General features: G+C 36.1%; 1 long non-coding RNA gene across 1 annotated transcript in view; it reads left to right on the top strand.

Moving 5' to 3' along the window:
- Positions 1-1,592, top strand: part of LOC141391784 (uncharacterized) — a 74,397-nt gene extending 72,805 nt beyond the window's left edge. Inside the window, exon 3 of the long non-coding RNA XR_012409713.1 lies at positions 1,435-1,592. This is a non-coding gene — a long non-coding RNA (uncharacterized lncRNA). The remainder of the gene's footprint in view (positions 1-1,434) is intronic.
- Positions 1,593-23,119: the final 21,527 nt, after the last annotated feature.

Below are 23,119 nucleotides of genomic sequence, written 5' to 3'. Positions count from 1 at the left end.
ATAATCTTCTTAAGTACATCCGCCAGTCCGTTAACTGAATCTTCTCAGAAAATTGTCCGAAATTTCCAAGTGCTACATTCACAGGTCGTGGTCCGTAAAACGTTTGCAAAGGTTGTTGTTGTAGCAGCATATCGTCACCAGAAATACCCGCAGCCATAACCTACATGAACATTAAAATTCGTTCTTGACGCGCAAAGTTAAAATACATGTCATTTCGGAAAATGGGGTAACTTTGCAGATGTTGTTCTAATGATGCATCCCATAACTATGCGTTTCCGCGGTTTTGGTTTCATTATTTACTCCCATGTGTACATTATCGATAATACCCAAAATGCGCGCTCTGATAAGATTTATATTCTCCTGTAAAATTATGGTGTTGCGGGCTACAGCTTTGGGCACTTCAGGGTTGGCAGTCGTTGGCCGAAACACTTTTGGTTTCGGGTCAATCCGGTACGAAAGAACCTACTGCCGTGGGATTGCGTTTGCAAAGGTTCTCACTATTAGCGGAATGTACAGATAGTGACTCTCCAAACAGATATCCTGAATTTTCCTCTAATGTTTATTTTATTTTCAGCTACCCAATATTTCTTCTGCGTGTTTCATTATACGCAATCTGTAGCACACATCTATGTTTTCTGAGAGGCATTTTTGCTACGAGTGTTTATTTAACGTTTGCATTCTGTTAGAAGAAGAGGATAAAAAGACTTCCAAATAGTACATTTGTTATACTTGATTAATACAGACAACCAAAATGTGTTACACGCTATAACATAATTATATCAATGTCTTCAGAGCATAATACAGACATTACTAATATGATATATTGTTAAAGGATTTGTTATATCACTCAAATATATCTTCGACATGTACGTATGTTTATCCAGCACAATCAATTGAACGATAAAGTGATAGAAATAAACAATCATCAATCACCTATCCGTCCCAAATAAAGTTAACTTATTGTTCTCCTTTTTGGTGGTACTAACTGTTGTGTGAAAATTTAATGATTGTGTTCGTGTGGCTATGTTTTCCGTACCACACGATTGAATATCTTCTTTATGAGATCATTAAATTTTCCAATGTCTATAAAATAACCGTCTAAATATTATTTACATCACACATATAATTTGATTTAGTGTGTGTGCCAGTACATAAAATTGTCATTAACACTTTATGACATATTTAATGTTTATTTACTGGTTGTAAATTTGCTGGATTTATTGTTAACTGTTCTTTAGTTGAAATAGATTGGTGTCATGAGTTAATTGATTTGTAATAAAATGAGAGGTATATGGTGGTGTACAAAATTCAAACAACAAACGAATAAAGTGGTTTACAATCATGATGGCTATAACAGAATATCAGTTTAAAAATGCACCTAACCTTAATCTACTGTAATTCGAGTTTTAATTGTTGTATTCTTTAATTTTTCAGGTATGCTTGGGTTCTGACTTGATTTGGTAAGATTTGTATTTATAACATATTTGAAAATTTACAAAACGACTGCTAATTAGCTAACTAACTTCAATCTTCAATAAAATCGAGTCAGCAAAGACTATAGTCGGTACGGAACCGACAACTGGTCAAGAGTATTCCGCAAATAAAAATTCCAATAAATTACTATATTATTAAAAAAATAAGTTACAGTGTTTTATTTGAATGCACTAAAAACTAGAAAATAATTTTCCTCTTAGCTTTAATAAGAATATTCATCTTCATGATGGGATATCTCAAATAAAAACGCTTGCATTTATTTAAATTCAAAATTGTGACAAACTTAAATGACAATAAACGGCAAGCATTTTTGATGGGATCTCATGAAGAAGAAGAAGTCGTTTTCTGATTATTCCAATCTGCCTACATCATATTAATTCATCCATTCATATATCAGGTGTGAATATGGATTACATCGGTCCCGTTGGTACATCCCACACAAAATTTGGAAAATTGCAGTTTGAGGACTCGCCTCGAACCTTTTGGAATTTTTTTGCAGAAGGGTCTTTTTTCATGGTTCCTATTACAACGATACCTTTTTTTCTGAAATAAGTTCATACTTTCTGAGATAATGGATAATAATAATAAAATAGTTTAATATACTTAACTATTTCAAGTTCTCTCCTCATCAGATGTTGGTATATGTCAATGATTTGGTATAGTTACACATTGCCATACCTACAGGTTCCAAGTATTTGAAGCAAACTCGTGATAAAAAATTAATATCTTTTATATACGGCATAATTATCTTCTTCAGCACAGCTGACTGATACTTTCTTACTTGTTTTTTTATGCCTTCAGCCTTTAGACAAAAAAGGTATATACGCTTTGATACGACCAAAAATATGTCTTCGAAATAATGGTTTTAGACCCAAAGTATGTTTGGACGAAACTAGTTTCAGACAATTAGTAGGATTTAGCCATGTCCGACTGTCCGTCTAACTGGCTGGTGCGTACGAGAACTCTGAAACGGCTCAATCGATTCGAATCAAGTTTTACACATCGTAATATTTTGCCCAAACTTAGTTTAAGTTCGAAAATGGGCCGTATCGGCCCACTGCTTCAGGGACCTTCCCCAAGTTCAGAATTTTTCTGTAAAATGATGTGAACTATAACTCTCGAAGGAAGAAATCGATTTGGTCCAAACTGTGAACATCGTAAAATTTGTATCAGACATATATAGAAAAGGTTCCAATATGGACGGACTCGGTCTATTCCTTCGGGTACCTCCGACACAAAATTTCGGAAAAGTTCGTTTAAGATCTCCTCTCGAATGCCTTTGATTTTTGTTGTAACAACTTGTATTCGCTGCCTCCATTACGACGGTACAAGTTTTTTCAGGGACAAGTCCATACTTCCTGAGAAAATGGCCCAAAAGCTGTAAGAAACCCCGTACGGTACCATGTGTAGTGGTTGGGGCGCACTATAACCCTCAAACGGATCAGCCGATTAGGTCCAAAATTTGGCCTTCGTCATATTTTGTCCAAATATATGTAGTTTAACTTCGAAAATGGTGCATATCAGTCTTCCTCCACCACAAAAATTAAAAACTCTTCGCTAAAATGGGGTGCACGATAACTCTTGAAGGCAGCATCTAATTTGCTCCATACCTTGCACATTGTAATATCTCTAGAGAAATTGATTGTATAAGTTCGATACATTGGTTACGCCAATGTATACGTTCGATACTTTGTTTCCCCTTCTGCAGTATTCCAATTACCCACGCTAATTGGCCGCTCTTACGAGCCCTATGGGGATATCTTCTCTGCACTTCTTCCAGGAGCCTTATTCGCCTAGTTCGGATTGTAGGAGAGAGTTCGCTCTTTTCTACTACCTCTCCTGGAAGCCTTATTCGCATAGTTCGGATGCAGAGGGGCGCTTTCCAATGCTGCAGTCGTAGTTGATGTCACGGCCTTGTGAACGTTATTCTGCCCACCTGCAACTTCACTTGCTATTTCACTTTCGAAGGAGTCACACTCCTATTGCAATCATTTCGTTGTCGAGTCAAACAAAAGGTAATGTTTCTCGTTCGCAGAAACCCTATACCAACAATAAACCGAAAATATATTTGAAACTTATACACTCGTGTTTGTCTTTTATTTTCTTCTCTTTTCATCCCTGAGCTATCGACGGTCAGTGGTATCACGCCAACATTTTGATCCAATCGAGCCGGATCTGTTCCAGTCGAAGCCATTTGTTGTTGCCCGCAAAACAAATTACATTTGTTCAAGAAGAGAAGAAACTCGGACATTGGATTCTTTGTTGTTGCCATCAGAGCAACTTGCTATCGTTGTGAAGGAAATAACTTATTATTTCGAAACATCATTCCTTCATTATCATCAATTACATCAACAAAACACAGGTACGTAAATCAGTTTCTGTGCAAAAATTGAGCAAACCCGCGAGTGTTGTTGGTTTTAAAAATTCGAAAATTCTCGAAAAATACTTTTTCGGTTTAAAATTGTTCGCTTCATCGCGCATTGGTCGCCTTGTAAAATTGTCCATTGCTTCAAATCATATACAGTCCACTCACTTAGTCGTAGCAGTAATTGTAGTGATCCTCGCCAACAGTGCTGCTTATTTCAATTTGTTGTTGTCCCTTTATTATTTCGGTTCTATTTTCGAAAATAAAACACTTTAATAGTAAACACAACAACAAATTTCCATCTGTCGTTGATCTTTTCAGAGATCAGTTCTAGCAGTGCTGTTCCTTTGAATTTGTTGTTTTCTACTTTTCTCGTTTGGTTCTGTTTTCTAAGGCAGAACCCTTTCAGAGAAATAATTACAACAATTTCACTACAATTATCCGCTATACGTTTCGTTCGTTTTATTTCTCACTCAAAGACTTCATAGACACCCCCGCTTTCTTGTTGATATCCCCAGCCAGCAGTGAGAAATAACATCGCATTCCAAGTACTTTGCTATTTTTGAAATCTCGTTTCTAACCCAATTTACACTATCGATCTCTTCTATTAGTTGTTATTGTTGTGGTTATTCCCCAAGGTCTTTTCTAACGAAGCCCTTTAGTTGAGAATTTGCATTGGCAAATTGACATAACAACCCACATACATTTTCGTTTGGTTTATTTTGTTGTTATAATCCTCTCCAACCAAAAAATATTTGACGTGTTGTTATTCTCCTCGTTTTACTAAAAACACTTTGAAAATTTGCATTTCCAAATTTGCAATAACAACACTCATTCTCGCACCTTTGGTTTATTTGTTGTATAGATCGTTCTTCACCAACCAAACGCATTCGTTTTTATTCTCCTGGAAGTATTGATCTTCCTATTTGAGAATTTGCATTCTAATTGCACTAACAACTTACATCTTTCCACGCACAATTATAAAGCGTCGGTTAGATTACATTGTAAACATACCAACAAAATTCTGTCGATCACTGTTTGGTCGTTTGTAGCGTCGGTACTTGAGTGGGAGCTTCGCTGCCCACGCATACCAATTTCTCTGCTTGTGTTTTACTACCTTTTGTGAGGTATTCGTAGTCGACACTCGCACAGTGAGACATATCGTCTCAAAATATTTATTTTTTCTTATATTTTTTGTTGAATATTTTCGATTAGATTTTTTTTGCTTTTTACTTCGTGTGGTGCTACAATACCATTTGTTGTTGTTTGTCTTCGGTTAAGGCACCCTACTTTCGACATATTTGCAGTTTATAAAAATAATTATATTAAATTTCGTTGAATTGAATTGCAAATAATATCGATATTATTTATCGATATTGTTTATACAAATTAGTCGTTTTTGAAAAAAATCTTGCATCCAAAAATCGTGTACCCTACAGTCGGTACTGGTATATTTTATCTTTGGTCAAAGCAAATAACTTTAAAAAATCCACCAATTTAATCACTTTTCTATTTTTACCTGCTGCTTTCGTTTAGAAATCTCGTTCTTGAAATTTGTTTGGCTTTTTTGACGTCTTGTTCATTGTACCCTACACCCTTCAAGCTAGGTTTGAAAAAAATTTAAATTTTTTGGAAATTTTCTTCTTGTTTTTTGTTTGTTGCTCTAAATTCTCCTTTCGAATTACATATCTGTCGTTATTCTTCAATTCTTTTAGAAACAATATTGATAATTTCTATATTCTCTAGTCGGCAAATTGTCCCAGTGCGGTACTTGTGTTCAATTTCTTATCCTTCCTGCAACTTTGCTGTCAACTCACGTACTATACTGGTGGAATTTTGCATTTTATATTTCATTGTCGCAAATTAGAATAGTTTTCGACCCTTTCATTGGTTGAGTATTCACACTCGTTTGTACTTCTTTGGTTTTTTTCTTTCCCCAATTAGTAGGATTCGAATTTTCTATAGTTTGAATTTCGCTTCAAGTATTTCCATAGTTATCGTTTTTCTAAATTTGCGACGCTTGGACTCGTTAGTCTTGTCCTAAACTTCTGAGCCCACATACCTTTTTGGAACTGATTCGTTTCCCTCTTTCGTCCCCATTCTCTTATTCGTTGAAATCATGTCCATAAATCCCCTCGTGCGTTTCATTCGAGCTGCCGACGCTCTTGTTAAATATGACTCGTTTTTCGAACGTATAAATTCTGAGAAGCACACCGTATTTAGTCTCGAAATACATGATTCCGAGCTTTCTCAGTTATGGACAACATTCAAATGCACTTACGAGAAGTGCCTTGACCATCTGGCGACATCCCAGAGTCCTCAACCCTCTGACAAAAATGTCGTCGAGGGTAAATACGACAGCTCCTTTCGGGCTTATCAACATTGCCTTCCGGCAATAAACCAGAAGCTAGACGAGCTAAAATCGTCCAAGTCCTCTCCATCTTTGAATGGACCAACCCCACAAAACAGTCCACCAATGGTTCCTCAACCACTTTCACCTTCGGAGGAACTCCCAGTGAGTACGTCTGTTCCCCCATCGACTTGTTTGAACACAAAATCCTTTGTGTCAAATAATTGTAAAGAAAGCCAAACTTCTCCTTTACATCCAAGCGAATCACTCGCATCGTCGATTTCAACCCAACCACACTCCATTAGTCGTTTCTCTCTTGTCGATCCACCTTCTCACAATTTAGTTATGCCTCCTATCGACATCGAAGTCTTTAGTGGAGATTTCATTTCATGGCCAACCTTTCGAGATCTTTTTAGTACAATTTTTATCAAAAATTCTCGCTTGAGTGACATTGAGAAATTATGTCACTTAGTTCAAAAAACCAGCGGTGAGGCTCGAGAAATTGTTTCGAAATTTCCACTCACCCATCGTAGTTTTGAATTAGCTTGGAAGGCGTTGGAGGATGTGTATGATAATAAACGTATCCTCGTACATAATCACCTCAATCTTCTTCTCGGCCTTCCAACAATAGAAAAAGAATCGATCTCTGGCCTAAAAGTTCTTCAGCGCGGAATAAATAGTTGTATTTCCGCTATGTCTGTTTACGACGTTGTAACGGATCATTGGGATCCAATTCTTGTTCATCTTTGCTTGCAACGTCTTCCTCAACATACAATCGCTCTGTGGGAACAAAGTGTCAAAGAGAAGTCGTCTCTTTCGACATGGAAACAGTTAGATTCGTTCCTAACAGATAGAATACAAACTTTGTTGTGCATCGAAAACTTTACTGCTATGGAAACTTCCAAAACATCATATTCGCAAAAATGTCGATCTCCGCCAAAATCATATTCACCAATTAGTCGTCCAAATTATAAAACTAGTACATGCATCTCATCAAATTCGTCAATTAGTCTTTCAAAATCTCGCTCATCGATCTCCTCAAAAACAGCAATTAGTCGTTCAAATTCTACAACTAGCTCATCTAAAGTGAAATCTTCGTTGAATCATTCTTGTGTGATGTGCACAAATCAAGATCATCTGCTTCGACACTGTTCTCGCTTTCAAAAACTTTCATTTGAGAACAAGTTTTCGTTTGTTAAAAAACATGCCCTTTGTATTAACTGTCTCTCGAATGGACACCAAGTTAAAAGATGCAATAGCAAACAAAATTGTTCTGTATGCAAAGGCAGACATCACACGCTACTCCATCGTAGTACTTCGTCACGTTCCTTGCCAACATTTTCTCGTTCGTCTATTAACTCGAACTCCGCTTCTATTCGCATAAGTTCCAAACAGAGTTTGAATCCTAGCTTCGATAATCGCAAAGTTCTGCACACAACACAAAATAGAGATGTGCTCTTGGGAACTGCGATTGTAAACGTCGTTCACAATCACAAAAATTATGCCGTTCGAGCAATAATTGATCCCTCGTCCAAAGTCTCTTTTGTCACAAAGAGACTACAAAAAACAATCGGATTGCCTTCTCGATCAATTCACACCACTCTGCCTGGTGTAAATACTAATAGTGCATCGAAAGAAATTTGTTCGTTGAATCTTTCATCACCTAAAAATTCGGAAAGCATCCTAAATGCTAATGTGTTAGTCTTACCTAACATTTCGAAAAACTTGTTGTCGTTGTCTTCCATACCGAATCTGCGTTCTAATTTGTCTCACCTAGAACTAGCAGATACATCCGAAGGCAAGCCAATAGATTTGTTATTGGGCGCTGATATCTACTCCAACATTTTGTCGCCTGAGTCGCCCCACATCGTTTCAAATTCTCTGGTGGCTCAGAAAACTATATTCGGTTATATCCTTACAGGCCCAATACCTCGTAGTCAAATTACATAGTCGATCAAAGCGAACCATTTTAACAAAATCGTTGTTTAGTAAATCGAAAACTCGCACTCACTTGTAAAATTTCAAATGCTCAATTGAAACTGTATTTACGTACCTCTAAATCGAATCACACCTTACAACCTACTAACTCTAGTTTAAGTTTGCTCGCGAATTTAGTCTAACCCTGTTGCCTTGCAGATAGCGCGTCAAGGTGGGCGGCTAATGTATAAGTTCGATACATTGGTTACGCCAATGTATACGTTCGATACTTTGTTTCCCCTTCTGCAGTATTCCAATTACCCACGCTAATTGGCCGCTCTTACGAGCCCTATGGGGATATCTTCTCTGCACTTCTTCCAGGAGCCTTATTCGCCTAGTTCGGATTGTAGGAGAGAGTTCGCTCTTTTCTACTACCTCTCCTGGAAGCCTTATTCGCATAGTTCGGATGCAGAGGGGCGCTTTCCAATGCTGCAGTCGTAGTTGATGTCACGGCCTTGTGAACGTTATTCTGCCCACCTGCAACTTCACTTGCTATTTCACTTTCGAAGGAGTCACACTCCTATTGCAATCATTTCGTTGTCGAGTCAAACAAAAGGTAATGTTTCTCGTTCGCAGAAACCCTATACCAACAATAAACCGAAAATATATTTGAAACTTATACACTCGTGTTTGTCTTTTATTTTCTTCTCTTTTCATCCCTGAGCTATCGACGGTCAGTGGTATCACACCAACATATGGTGTATATAGTTTAACTCCTTAGGCAGTTTACAGTAATATTATGTTTTAAATAATACGATGATCAACTGAAATGACTGATGGCGCGATATCAATCGAAAAAAGTGACTCCCAAAAGTAAGATCCACTTCCAAAATGGTACCTTCTCCGCAACACTTTTGAGTTTTAACTCAAATCCATATGTTTCTCGGCAAGTTCAAGGGCGTTTTTAAAGTTTGGTTTTGGCCAAAAAGTTTGTAACGCATCGAAATAATAGACCCATACTTATATATATCAAAATGAATGTCTCGACGAGCTGAGTCGCTCTGGCTATGTGTGTCCGTCCGTCAGTCCGTCCGTACGTCCGTCCGTCTAAACCTTGTAATCACGCTACAGGTCGCAATTTCGATCGGATCGTCACGAAATTTTGGGTGTTGATGGGGGTCCCGGAGGGGAAGAAGCCTATTGATTTTGGTGATGGTAGGATAATATTTAGGGGTCGGAATGGGCAAAAAACTTATGTGGATAAAAAGACAACGTTTTTTTCCAAAGCGAATATCTCAGCATCTATAAGGGGTATACCAAAAGCAAAACCTGACAATGAATATAGAAAATATCACCTTTCTAATGATGTAAAGTAGGTGCTCGTAGGTGATCAAACAACGAAGATATCACAATAGTCGCAAATAAACCCCAAATTTTCATGTTTGCGATTTTAGTTCTAATGACGAATATCACAGCTTTGGCTGGGGACTTTCCAAAAGCAAAGCCTGACTATGAAAGTAGAAGATTCCACCTTTACAACGATGCAAAATAGGTCGGCGTAGGTGACCAAATAGCGGAGATATCACAATAGTCGGTAATTCATCCCAATTTTCCATTTTTTTGGAAATCACGCTACAGGCCGCAATTTTGATCGGATCGTCACGAAATTTTGGGAGTTAATGGGGATCTCAAAGAGGAAGAAGCCTATTAATTTTGGTGAGGGTCGAATAATATTTAGGGGTCGGAATGGGCAAAAAACTTATTTGGATAAAAAGACAACGTTTTTTTCCAAAGCTAATATCTCAGCTTCTATAAGGGGTATACCAAAAGCAAAACCTGACAATGAATGTAGAAAATATCACCTTTCTAACGATGTAAAATAGGTTCTCGTGGGTGATCACACAACGAAGATATCACAATAGTCTCAAATTAAACCCAAATTTTCATTTTTGCGATTTTAGTTATAATGACGAATATCACAGCTTTGGTTGGATACTTTCCAAAAGCAAATGCTTACTATGAAAGTAAAAGATCCCATCTTTACAACGATGCAAACTGGGTCGGCGTTCCATTTTTCCATTTTTTTGGAAATCACGCTACTGGGCCCAATTTTGATCGGATCGTCACGAAATTTCGAGGGTTAATGAGGGTCTCACAGAGGAAGAAGCCTATTGATTTTAATGATGGTCGGATAATATTTATGGGTCGGAATGAGCAAAAACTTTATTTGGAGTAAAAATCAACATTTTATTCCAAAGCAAATATCTCAGCGTCTATAAGAGGTCCACAAAAAGCAAAACCTGGCAATGAAAGTATAAAATATCACCTTTACAACAATGTAACGTAGGTTGTCGTAGGTGGTCTAACAACGAAGATAACTCAATAGTCGCTAATAAAACCCAACTTCTCATTTTTGCGATTTTAATAATAATGACGGATATTACACCTTTGGTTGGGGACCTCCTAAAAGCCAAGCCTGAATAAGAAAGTAGAAAATCCCATCTTTGAAATTATGCAAAGTAGGTTGGCGTAGGTAGTCAAATAATAGAGATATCGCAATAGTCGTTAATGCATCCCTTTTTTCCACTTTTTCTGCAATCACACTACAGGTCGGAATTTTGATCGGATCATCACGAAATTTTCTCACTGAGATAGAAGCCTATTGATGTTGGTGATGTCGACAGTAGTCAAACATAAAATTAAATACTAATTATTTTGGTTCAGTTCGCCTTAAGTCATTAGGTATAAAAGCCAGATGGGTGAAAACTTTCGTATCTCCATTAAAGAAATGTTTTCGAGTGAAAAGATTATTCACAGAGGTAGTGGTGTAGGGTATCACATAGTCGGCCCCGTACCGACTATAGCCTTTCCTCACTTGTTATTTATATACTTATTCAGCCGTTTGTGTATTCGTATGTGTGGGTGTGTGTAGTAGCGACCCAGATAGCATTTAGAAGACTGTTTTTTCAAAAATCACATTGAGGAGTCTTTTTAGAGTCCTTTTGGTGATCAAAAATTGATTAAGTCGCTTGTGTGATCAGAAAGGGACTCGAAAGTGACTCCCTGTAATGATTAAAAAGAGTTCAATTTAAAATACAACAACAAATGTGTAGCAATCACAAATAAATCATTGAGGTGTTTAAAATGTGACAATTTTTTGTTATTTATTGTCACATTTTGATCATCTGGAAGATTGAAAAATGCTTAATCAAAAAAGGGTCATATAGGTGTTTGAAAAGTGATTATAATTATGTATACTCTGATCATATTTTGAACAGTTAGGTGATTAAAAACTGATTGCTTTGTTTTATTTTTATTTGGTTGTAAATAAAAAAATAAAATTCTCATATACACTTTCTACAAAATTTTGATATAAATGTAACGTATAATATTAAAGGTACAGACAAACACAACACAACAGGTTTTGCCAAGTGAAATGAAGAAGCAGTATACTAACCACCAAGCAACATAAAGGATAATTAAAAGACATAACAAAGCAGAAAAGACTATAAAACAAAGGAAAGAAACAAAGAAGAATAAAAAATAAAATTTTTTTAATTTATTTCGTCTAACAAAAAGACTCATAAATGACTCCCTAAAGACTCATAAATGATTATAAACATGACTCTAAAAAGACTCGAAAAAGGGTCCGAAATTAATCAACAAAACACCAATAAATGATTGAAATACGACTCGAAAAAGACTCATTTGTGATTTGTTTAGAAGAGTCGCCTGAGGTTATGTTTTCCTACCGACAAAGGAGTCATTTATGATCAGAAAATGAGCTCATATTCTAGCTTTTTAATCGTGCAGTCGGATCAAAAAAGACTCGAATTTGATTAAAATTTTCAAAAAATGCTGACTGGGGAACTAGTTTTCATGTTGCTGCCGACTGAAGGTGGCCTCATTATCCCAAACAAGTGGCTGAAATTTTGTGTTTAGTCTTCGTTGATGGTATGAAACTTGTATGGATATAGACCCAATAGAACCGTACCTACGAGTGCCACCGTGGTGCAATGTTATGCACACCCGCCTTGCACGCTGAAGGTCGTGGGTGCGATTCCCAGGACAGTCAATGTCAATAAAACCAACGATGGCAAAATACCCCTAAGTAATGTTGGCGACATTTCCTGAGTATTTCAGCCATGTAAAACTTCTCTACAAGTGGTGTCTTAAGACACGCCGTTCGGTCTCGGCAAAAAACAATAGGTCCCATAGCATTGAGCTAATATGAATCGTGGTGCACGAATTGATATGAGGAAAGTTCCCTTTCCCCGTATGGGAATTCAGAATTTTGAAGAGACCACACGAAAAACATGTTCCGTGTATAACACCTCTTCTGGTATTTAACTGTTCGGAGGGATTTTTTCCTTCCTATTTTCACAGAAGACCTAGTATCCCTTAAAGTCATCCTACAAAGCCGAATGAGCTTTGCGGGGATACCAAATTCAGAAATGGCTTGAAATACCTTTGAACGTATGGGAGAGGGGTCTGTTGAAGGCGGCTTTATGATCCTCAAAAAGATGCTAGCTGTCCATGTGCATCTCTTGGGTCTACTCCAGGATTTGCTGCAGGGTAAATATGTGATGAATGGTGGATTTTCCCGGTATAAGGCCACATTGGTATGGTCCAATTAATTCGTTACCCATAGGCTTTAGTCATTCGGATTGACACCCTGACACTATTTTATAAGCAGTAGGGAGAAAACTTATACCCCTCTTTTGATGTTTCACTCTTTGGTCGAATTTTCGGACTTCATTCTGGCTCCTGTACATCTCGAATTTAACGCACTGCGGAAAAGACATTTCTCCTGTCTCATTTTCTCCCGATACCTCTCTAGTGCGATATGCGTTGCTACTGATCGCATTTTATTCTTCGGTAGCCGCACGACACTCCTGGTCATAACATGGGTTCGTTGGTTGTTGTCTCTAGTATCCAAGTATAGGTTTTGCGGCTGTTTGCTTGGAGTGAGCATTGCCACTGTGCTGATATGTTATCGGGACGAGGAGTGTTTTTATAACCTAAGCATTTATGCTAACGAGGTATATACACTTTAATACGGGCAAAATGTGCCTCATCGAAATAATGGTTATAGACCCCAAGTATGTTTGGAAGTATTCCGTTTCAGACAATTTGGAGTTGATTTAGCCATGTCCGTCCGTCTGTCTGCATAACTCTCGCACGATATCTCTCGAACGGATCAACCGATTCGATCCAAAATTTGGCTTTCGTAATATTTTGTCTAAACTTAGTTTAAGTTCGAAGATGGGTTATATCGGTCCACTCCTTCCGGTACCTCCCCCACAAAAGTTCGGAAAAGTTGTGCGCACGATAACTCCTGATGGGAGTAACCGATTTAGTCCATACTTTGTCCATCGTAAAATTTCTACCAGACCTAAACGAGGTTCCAATATGGACTCAATCGGTCCACTCCTTCGTGTACCTCCCAAACAGAATTGCGAAAATGTTCCGTTTAGGACCTGGTCTCGAATCGGTTTGATTTTTGTTGTACCAAGTTGTGTTCGCTACAAGTACAAGTTTCATCAGGGGCAAGTCCACACTTCCTGAGAAAATTGCCTGAAAGATAAAAAACCCTTATGGAACCGTGGGTAGTGGTTGGAGCGGAGGATAACTCTCGAACGAATCTGCCGATTCGGTCCAAAATGTGGCCTTCGTAATATTTTGTCCAAATTTAGTCTTAATTCGAAGCTGAGCCATATCGATCCTCTCCTTTCATGTACCTCCCCCACAAAAGTTTAAATGTTCGGAAAAATTGTGCACACGATAACTCTTGATGAGATTGACCGATTTGGTCCACACTTTACACATCCTAATATATCTACCAGATATAGATTAGGTTCGAATATGGACAATACTTGTCCACTTCTTCGGGTACCTCCCACACAAAATTTCGGATAAGTGCACTTGAAGACCTGCCCTCAAATCACTTTTTTTTGTTGATGCAACTTGCATTCTTTGCATCAATTATGAAGGTAAGCGTTTTTTTGAGAGGCAAGTCCATACTTCTTGAGAAAACCGCCCGAAATGTGCAAAAAAAAATTCCTTTGGTACCATACGTAACTTTCGAACTGATCAACCGATTTGGTCCAAAATTTCGTCTTCGTTATATTTTGTCCAAACTTAGTTTCCTGGCATACTTGTCCAAAAAGTTATACGATAACCCACTGAAATGACTAGTGGGAGTGATATCTATCGAGAAGAAATGACTCCCAAAATAAAATCCACTTCCATAATGGACCAAGTCGGTCCATTCCTTTAAGTACCTCCCCCGCAACACTTTTGAACATTATTCTTAATTCACATTTTTGTTGGCAAGCTCAAATCTCCAAAAATAGCCACAAAATTGTGAAAAGTCCCTAAATACATTCGATCTGTCCGTAGACGAAAGTTTAAATGCACATAGGCTGAGGGTATAGCTTTGTCGGCAAAGCCGACTGATACTTTTTTACTTTTTATTATGCAATTGGCCGAGTTATTCCACATACTCGTATGCAGTGGTTATATGTGGTGTTTGCAGCTTACTCATGTCCACCTTCCGTAATATGTCTTGTTCGTACCTTATTTCTAACATACCTTTTCTGCAATAAGATGGTGGTATCAGTCTATGTTTGCTCTTCGGAGCGAACGTACACCCAACACGGTCGATAAATGTCTTCCATCTATCAAAAAGTGATCAATTTGATTTCTTGTTCTTTGATCTGGAGACTGCCAGGTGCCCTTTTGAATATAGAGATGCTTAAATTTGGTACTGCTAACTACCATGTTTTTTGCCGCTGCAAAGACAATCAGCCTTATACCATATTCAGATGGTTCACTGTGGAGACTGAATTTGCTGACGGTTGGGCCAAAGATATTCTCCTTTGCAGTTTTGGCATAAAAAGTCGCCTAGAATAATTTTAATGTCATGGGCAGGGTAACGGTCATATTTTTCTTCTTAGCGCTCGTATAATATACGTTTGGTATGCTCGTCCTTGTCTTCAGTGGGAGCATTAACGTAAATGAAGCTGATGTTTTGTTTTTATCAGTACATGGTCCTTTTTACTGTCCTTACTCTTCCTTTTCTTGCACAAATAAATGGCTTCATTTACAAATATGGTTATGAATCCCATTTTGCACGGGGCATCAGTCGACCTTGTAATTACAGTGTTCACATTCACGGTGACAATAATAATGTAAAACAAGCTGACAATGAATGGCGAAACGGCATGTTAAAGGTAATGATAATGGAGAGTGCAACAATGATAATAGGGCTTGGTTACAATGACACCAGTGCATTGTTACATAGTTTATATTATTATTCCGCATTTTTTTATTACAGAGTTTTTCATTTGTTCTCTTTTATGGTACATTTTCTCCATCATTTAACGCAATTAGATTACATTACACAGTAGCGCTCGTGTGAATAATCTACCTTGGAAAGATGTATAGTTGTTGTATTTTTTCATTGGATTAAATGAAGTGTACTTTCAGATGTTATGTTATCCTGTGTTTTAATATTCGTTTTCTATAGTTATTTGATATGAGAGAAGTCTCCCTTGTCCCGTATAGGATGTTGTGGAACAATGTTTTTTGTGTGTGTTTTTTTTTTGTCTCTATAGTTATTTCTAGTTTCTTGAAAAAAGTGGCATGGAATTGTAATGTATTATAATTTACAACTATAATTTAAGTTGGAAAATTTTGCCTATTAGAGCGAAAATCATTTTCACAGTGTTTTATTGTTTATAAAACTTGGCATACGTTTCAGATTTGCATGACAATACATGAATATGCAACCAAAAACAATATGAGTCCATTTTTTCCTATGGCCCCCATATAACGGTACCACCCGAATTTAGGTATTTTGAGGATTTATCATCATTCTTAGCCCGAATTGGCTGTAACTTGGCATTTGGGGATCCCAATGATATAGACACTTCCCCACCAAACATTTTAGACATATGTAGAGGTTTTGGTATAGCCTCCATATAGCGGTACCACACGATTTCAGTCACTTTAAAGTTGTTATCTACATTTTCGGCCTAAATTGGCTGTAATTTGGTTATGAGGTTCTCAGTTGTCAACAAATTTAATTACAAAAAAAGTTAAACATAAAAAATAATTAAAAAAATATTAAGTTACAATGTTTTATTTATAAATGAACTGAAAAATAGGAAATATTTTTTCATGATGGAATCTCTCAAATAAAACGCTTGCATTTAAATTAAAAATGTTGACAATATTAAACGGCAAGCGTTTGAGAGAGTCCATTATGAAAAATTATTTTCTAGTTTTCAGTGCATTTATAAATAAAACACTGTAACTTAATTTTTTTAAATTATTTTTTATTGATATTAATTTTAATTAATTTCTCGTTGGAGTAGACCTTAATGACCGATGATTTTTGCAAGTGGAAAAGGAAACCCGAAGATTCGAACCCACACAACCACCACTATGTCACATCCCAGCTAACCAAATGTCGGATGTCCGAAACGTCTGAACAATTTCGGATGCAAAATCGATCAGATTTCGTTCCGATTTTTCGGAGGGGAAATAGTTCAGATTTTGTACCGATTTCGTTCCGATATCAGATCGAATGTCGGAATTAGATTTCCCTTGCGAATTTCCCAAGGATTTTCTTCAGATTTCGTTCCTAAATCGGGCCGATATCGATCCGTTTTAGCTCCGACATTTCGTTCCGAAATTATGTCAACAACTTCATACAACTTTCGTTAAGATATCGTAACGTTTGGAATACCACAAAAGCACTTAAATCCCTGAAGTTCTCAACAAAAACACGAAGACAAATAAAAAATCGTTAAGTTCTGGGGGACCGACATTTTTATACAATCCACCATAAAGTATTCAGATCTAATATGAAATAATTAATTTCCAATCCAGTCCACAATTTAAGGCAAAGAAGTTTTGCGACCCCTGGGAATCTCAATTGTCAAACAGTTCGGGCAAAAATTGTAGGTAAAATTCTCAAACAAATTGGAAGGTACTTTTAAATGGGGCTATACCAAAACATGGAGCTATATTGACCATTTTTTTTGGAAAAGTTTCATCACTGCAAGGAACCTCAAAAAATACCAATACCGGGAGCTATACAGAAACATGGTTGACAATTTTAATGGAGAACTTTTGCAACCACTGGAAACCTCAAATTTTAAATTACAGCTAGCTAAAACTCAAAATACCGAAAATCGGAAGGTATCATTATACGGAATGACAAATTTGATATTCCCTCCATCTTATGGTGGAGGTAATAATGACTAATGAACACGTTTATATATATTACAGGCATAGTACTTCATAAGCTCCAAATAAATCCCACGACACACAGTGGTTCAGAAATCGATTTTCCTGGCCAAACCCCCATTTTTGTTGTCACCGATTGTTAATTTCTATTTGGGATTCGATAATAAGCATATGGAAACTAACGAAAGTAAACAATTAGATCAAAATATTGGAAGGTGAGGGCGTGGCGTGCTCCTAAAGACGACAATTTTTTTAATTCTGGAAAAAACTTAATTTTTGCCCATTTCTGGAGAAAGAAATATATATTTCTCGAAACGTTTAACAGATATTCTGCTCATTGTTTTTTGTTAGGTAGCACAGAGGGGAAATGTGTGTTAAAAGTTGATCAAAAGCCCTAGAAAGCTCATTTACAGTCGGATTGATGTAAAATTTTGCACAAAGCATATCTTCTGTACAAGGATTAATCCTATAGAAAATAATGAAAATCAGTCCAGATTTGGATGCAGCTTCCATATATATTCGCATCTGATATGAGATAAAAATTCACCAAAATCACTGAAATTTGACACATGCAACCTGAACTAGCCTAAAAAAACATTGAGCCAATTTTCAAACAAATCGGTACAGATGTATATATAGTCCCATATACATATATTTCATTCCAAATTTTATTTTTTGAAACTTACTTAAATTAAATTTTTCTCAATTCACATGAGAAAAGCCGCGAATGTTTCTGAATAATGCAAACATATTTGATAGGTGTTGCTTTAGTCAGATAAATAAGAGCCCCGGTTATAAGGCGGAACAACATTTAGTGTGAGTAAACCTTGCAATTCCATAAAAAAATATTTCCTATTTTAGATAAGAAAAATTAGATTTTTTCGGAATGGCGCAAATATGCGCAATTTTTTATGATTGAATCTGATATTTGAAAATCAAGCGCATAAAACATTAGAAGAAACTATGGTCGGGAAACGACGGGGAAATAGACTTTTTCACTATTGAAATTGTAGTAATCTTAAAAATTATCATAAAAAATGTTCATAAAGAGGATATGTATCACCATTATTAAAGAGCAAAGATGTAAAATCAATCTGAAAATTATAAATGCTAATCTTGTTCGGAGACTGTACAAAAACAATAAATCTTGTCAAATTTAAATTTTCGCGAAAATAATGTCATTTTAATGTTCACATAATTGCTTAGTTTTCGAAAATTTACTTTTTGTTTTCAGTATGGCTGAGTTCAATCGACTGCTGCATTGGATTGGTTAATCTTACAAAGTCGTGGATGGTTATAGCAAATGTAGAAAAGAGTCTGTTTGCCGTTTATCAAAATTTTTTCATAAAAAACGATTTTCATATTTTGAGTTTTGAGCAACTTTAGGCCTACGTTTCCCCTCTGTGGGTAGGTGGGATTGCTTTCTTAAAGAAACGTTTCAATAAATTGCCGTAACGTTTACACCGATTTTCGGTATTTTTAAGTTTTTAGCCTCATTATCTCACCGAATTGGCTGCAATTTGGCATTTATTCTTCGTTGAGTGTATATAACAATCCACCTTAAATTTGCCAGTATAGGTCCACGTCTTCATATAGCCTCCATAGAACGGTACATCCCGATTTTCTGTATTTTAAAGTTTATAGCATCAATATCCCACCGAAATTTCTAAAATGTGGTATTTAGACTTCGTTAGGGGTACAAAACATTCCACCCAACATTTGTCGGTATAAGTCCACGTCTTCATATAGCTCCCGTAGAACCGTACCTTCCAATTTTTGGAATTTTGAAGGTTGCGGCCTCCATATCCCATCAAAAATAGCTGAAATTGGGTACTTAGTCTCCGCTGTGGGTATAAAACTGTCCACCTGAAATTTGTCAGTATAGGTCCACATTCTCATATAATCCCCATAGAATGGTACCTCCCGATTTTCGGTATTTTGAACGATTTAGCCTCATTATAACACCGAAATGGCTGAAATTTGATATTTTATCTTCGTAGGGGCAAAAAAACTTTCCACCTGAAATTTGTCGGTATAGGTCCACGTCTTCTTATACTCCCACATAACGGTACCTTCCGTTAGATAAGTAGGATTGCAGCCTTTAAGAGTCGTTTCAATAAATTACCGTAGCATTTACACGAAGTGAGCTATTTTATTTTTCATCAGATACTAAATTTAAGTGAAATTCCAAGTTTAGTGGACTAGAACTGTTAGGGAACAGCTTGGAACAATATTCCGTTTTCACAGAATGATGGAAATTACATGGGTAAAAATGTGTGTTTTTCCATGCAGTTTCCAATATAAGTTAAAGTTTTTTCACACAAATGTACATTTTTTTAATATATGAAGTTTTATAAAAGTTATAAGAGCTTTATGAAAACTCATGGAGTATTTTTTTAATATTGGAAAAAAATTAAATTTTTAAATTGTTGTTTATTCCTTATAGTATTAAAAACTGGACTCCACAACATACACTTAATACAATAATTAAATAAATAAATAAAATCACAGTTAAACTTAAGCCACTTTTATCACAGAACCGTTCCTACATTATCGAGTGCGATAATGTAGGAACGGTTCTGTGTTAATTATTTATTAATTATTGTATTAAGTGTATGTTGTGGAGTCCAGTTTTTAATACTATAAGGAATAAATAACGATGAAGAAATAAGAAAAAATTTCAAATAAAAGACGCTCTTGATAAAGTTGGAAAAAAGCCAACGAAACGTCGAGCAAAAATGAAATAAAATTCTTTTTATTATCATTTAAAACTACAACTGACCAAAAAGCCCAGTAACCAACAATTTAAAAATAACAAACACATTGTTCAAAAACAAAGAAGAAAAAATTAAATTGTTTGTAAAAAAAATTTTGAGAAAAAATTGTAAAAAAAATTTTTCCAAGAATTTTTTTTTAATTTTTTGTATTTTTATGGTTTGTTTATTAGGGTTTGAACTTTTTTAAATAGAAAGAACATTTGAAAACTCAAAAACACTTATATTTTGATGCAAAATATGAAAAAAATCAAATTTTAAACATTGACCTTGAATTCTTCTGCAATCACTAGCGGCCGAATTTAGCGGCTTTTACCCTCTGTTTATGTATGCCGACCGAAAGGTTTCTTGCGCTTCCGAAGTGGAAAAAATTCATTTTCTGTTCATGTAAACACCTTCGAAAAGAAAACCTATGCGACCGACAAGCCATACGAAATAACACGTAAACGTACACTTTTCTATGTAAATTTGGATTTATGTATTTCGAAAGGACTGTCTTTTATAGAAAGAAAATGTCGAAATCACTCACTTGCTTTGTAGCTGTCGAGTAGAGCGTAAACTCGCGAATAACACCAAAAATGTTAAAAGAAATGTATGCAACACATTCTTGAAACAAAATAAAAATAAAAAATAGGCACGTTTTAAAGGCGGTTTTATTCATTATTTTATAGAAATCGATCACATAAAATAATTCAAAATACCGACACATTTCATTTTCCCAAACAAATTAACAGCGTGTTTTTGTAAAAATGCTTGCCTGTCACACGAACCGTTCGTACTAAAACGTATATGTTCAATATTTGGTTCTTCTAAAATTTTACGAACCATTCGTTTTTATCTAAAAGCTTTCGTCTATTTCATAAAAGCTTTTATATTTCAGGGTTTCCATGATACTTATTTTGTGAATTTTTCATAGGCATCTGCACGTAAAATGTGTTACTTGATGGCAACCCCGATAAACTGATGACAAACAAAAAATAAGAAAAAATGTAAACAAATTTGTCCAAAAATAATTGTGATAATATAAAGAAACGGATGTACATATACGCGTCTGCTTCTATGGAAATAAATAAAATTACATTGCCTTCCAGTTTTCGTGTGTTTTGTGTCATTTATTACTCTTTTCCATTCGTTTATTTTTGACATATTCGTTCGTCTGATTTTGTTACGAAAACCAAAAAAATACGAAAATAAAAAGCTTTAATTTGTTTGTCACACGAATACAAACGTCAACCGCTATGAAAACCAAATTGTGTCTTCGTTCATGAAATCGACGAACGAATGGGCAAAAACTTTTTACAAAAACACGCTGTAAATCACACATATTCCAATGTTTGTATGTATATCTATATGGATTTTGTTTTTATTTCTCATTTGGCTCTCATTTATGGAACATAGTTGTGCAAATGTGCATAGGCTACGTAACAGCAGTCGCACGATAGTTTTTAGACGGAAGTGGGTGACTGCTTTCCTTTCGTGCGAAATACATAAGCAGGCGGTTAATGTGTGGGGAAGTTGAAAATGTTATCTTTTGAAAATATCTCTATCCGTTCAGAAGTTACAGAGTTTTGACCAGGAAAAAAAGATTACGAACCACTGTGCGATGTAAAGTAGGTTGTCGTAGGTGATCAAACAATGAAGATATGACAATGGTCACAAATAAAACCAACTTTTCATTGTTCCGATTTTAATTATAATGACGAATATCACAGCTTTGGTTGGGGTGGGCAAATAAAGGAGATATCGCAATAGTTGGTACTACATCCAATTTTTCCATATATATTTTTTATACCCTCCACCATAGTATGGAGGGTATATTAAGTTTGTTTTTCCGTTTGTAACGCATTGAAATACTCATTTGCGAACCTATAAAGTATATATATTCTTGATCAGGGTAAAATTCTGAGTCGATCTGTGCATGTCCGTCCGTCCGTCCGTCTGTGGTAATCACTCTAGCATCCACAAAAATGGAGATAGGACGCTGAAATTTTGGGAAGATGCGTCTTTTGTTTGCAGGCAGGTCAAGTTCGATTATGGGCTATATCGCACGTTTTTAGCTACATTTTAAGACCGATGTAGCTATAATTTGACATTTAGGGTTCTTAAGTGTCAATAAGCTTATATAACAAAAGTTGTGGACATATGTCCACGTTTTGGTATAGCTCCCATATAACGGTACCCCCGATTTACGGTATTTTGAAATTTTTAGCTACATTTTCAGACCGATGTAGCTATAATTTGACATTTAGGGTTCTTAAGTGTCAATAAACTTATATAACAAAAGTTGTGGACGTAGTTCCAGGCACGTTTTTAGCTACATTTTCAGACCGATTTAGCTATAATTTGACATTTAGGGTTCTTAAGTGTCAATAAACTTATATAACAAAAGTTGTGGACATAGTTCCACGTTTTGGTATAGCCCCCATATAACGGTACCCCCGATTTAAGGTATTTTGACGTTTTTAGCTACATTTTCAGACCGATTTAGCTATAATTTGACATTTAGGGTTCTTCAGTGTCAATAAACTTATATAACAAAACCTGTGGACATAGGTCCACGTTTTGGTATAGCCCCCATATAACGGTACCCCCGATTTACGGTATTTTGACGTTTTTAGCAACATTTTCAAACCGATTTAGCTATAATTTGACATTTAGGGTTCTTAAGTGCCGATCAACTTATATAAGAAAAATTGTGGACATAGGTCCACGTTTTGGTATAGCCCCCATATAACGGTACCCCCGATTTACGGTATTTTGACGTTTTTAGCAACATTTTCAAACCGATTTAGCTATAATTTGACATTTAGGGTTCTTAAGTGCCGATCAACTTATATAAGAAAAATTGTGGACATAGGTCCACGTTTTGGTATAGCCCCCATATAACGGTATCCCCGATTTACGGTATTTTGACGTTTTTAGCTACATTTTCAGACCGAGTTAGCTATAATTTAACATTTA

Source organism: Musca autumnalis, unplaced genomic scaffold, assembly GCF_047663935.1.
Source record: "Musca autumnalis isolate F117 unplaced genomic scaffold, ASM4766393v1 scaffold_100, whole genome shotgun sequence".
In the NCBI taxonomy this organism is placed as follows: Eukaryota; Metazoa; Arthropoda; class Insecta; order Diptera; family Muscidae; genus Musca; species Musca autumnalis.
Note: the sequence above shows the minus strand (reverse complement) of the source record. Positions and strands in the feature narration are given on the sequence as shown.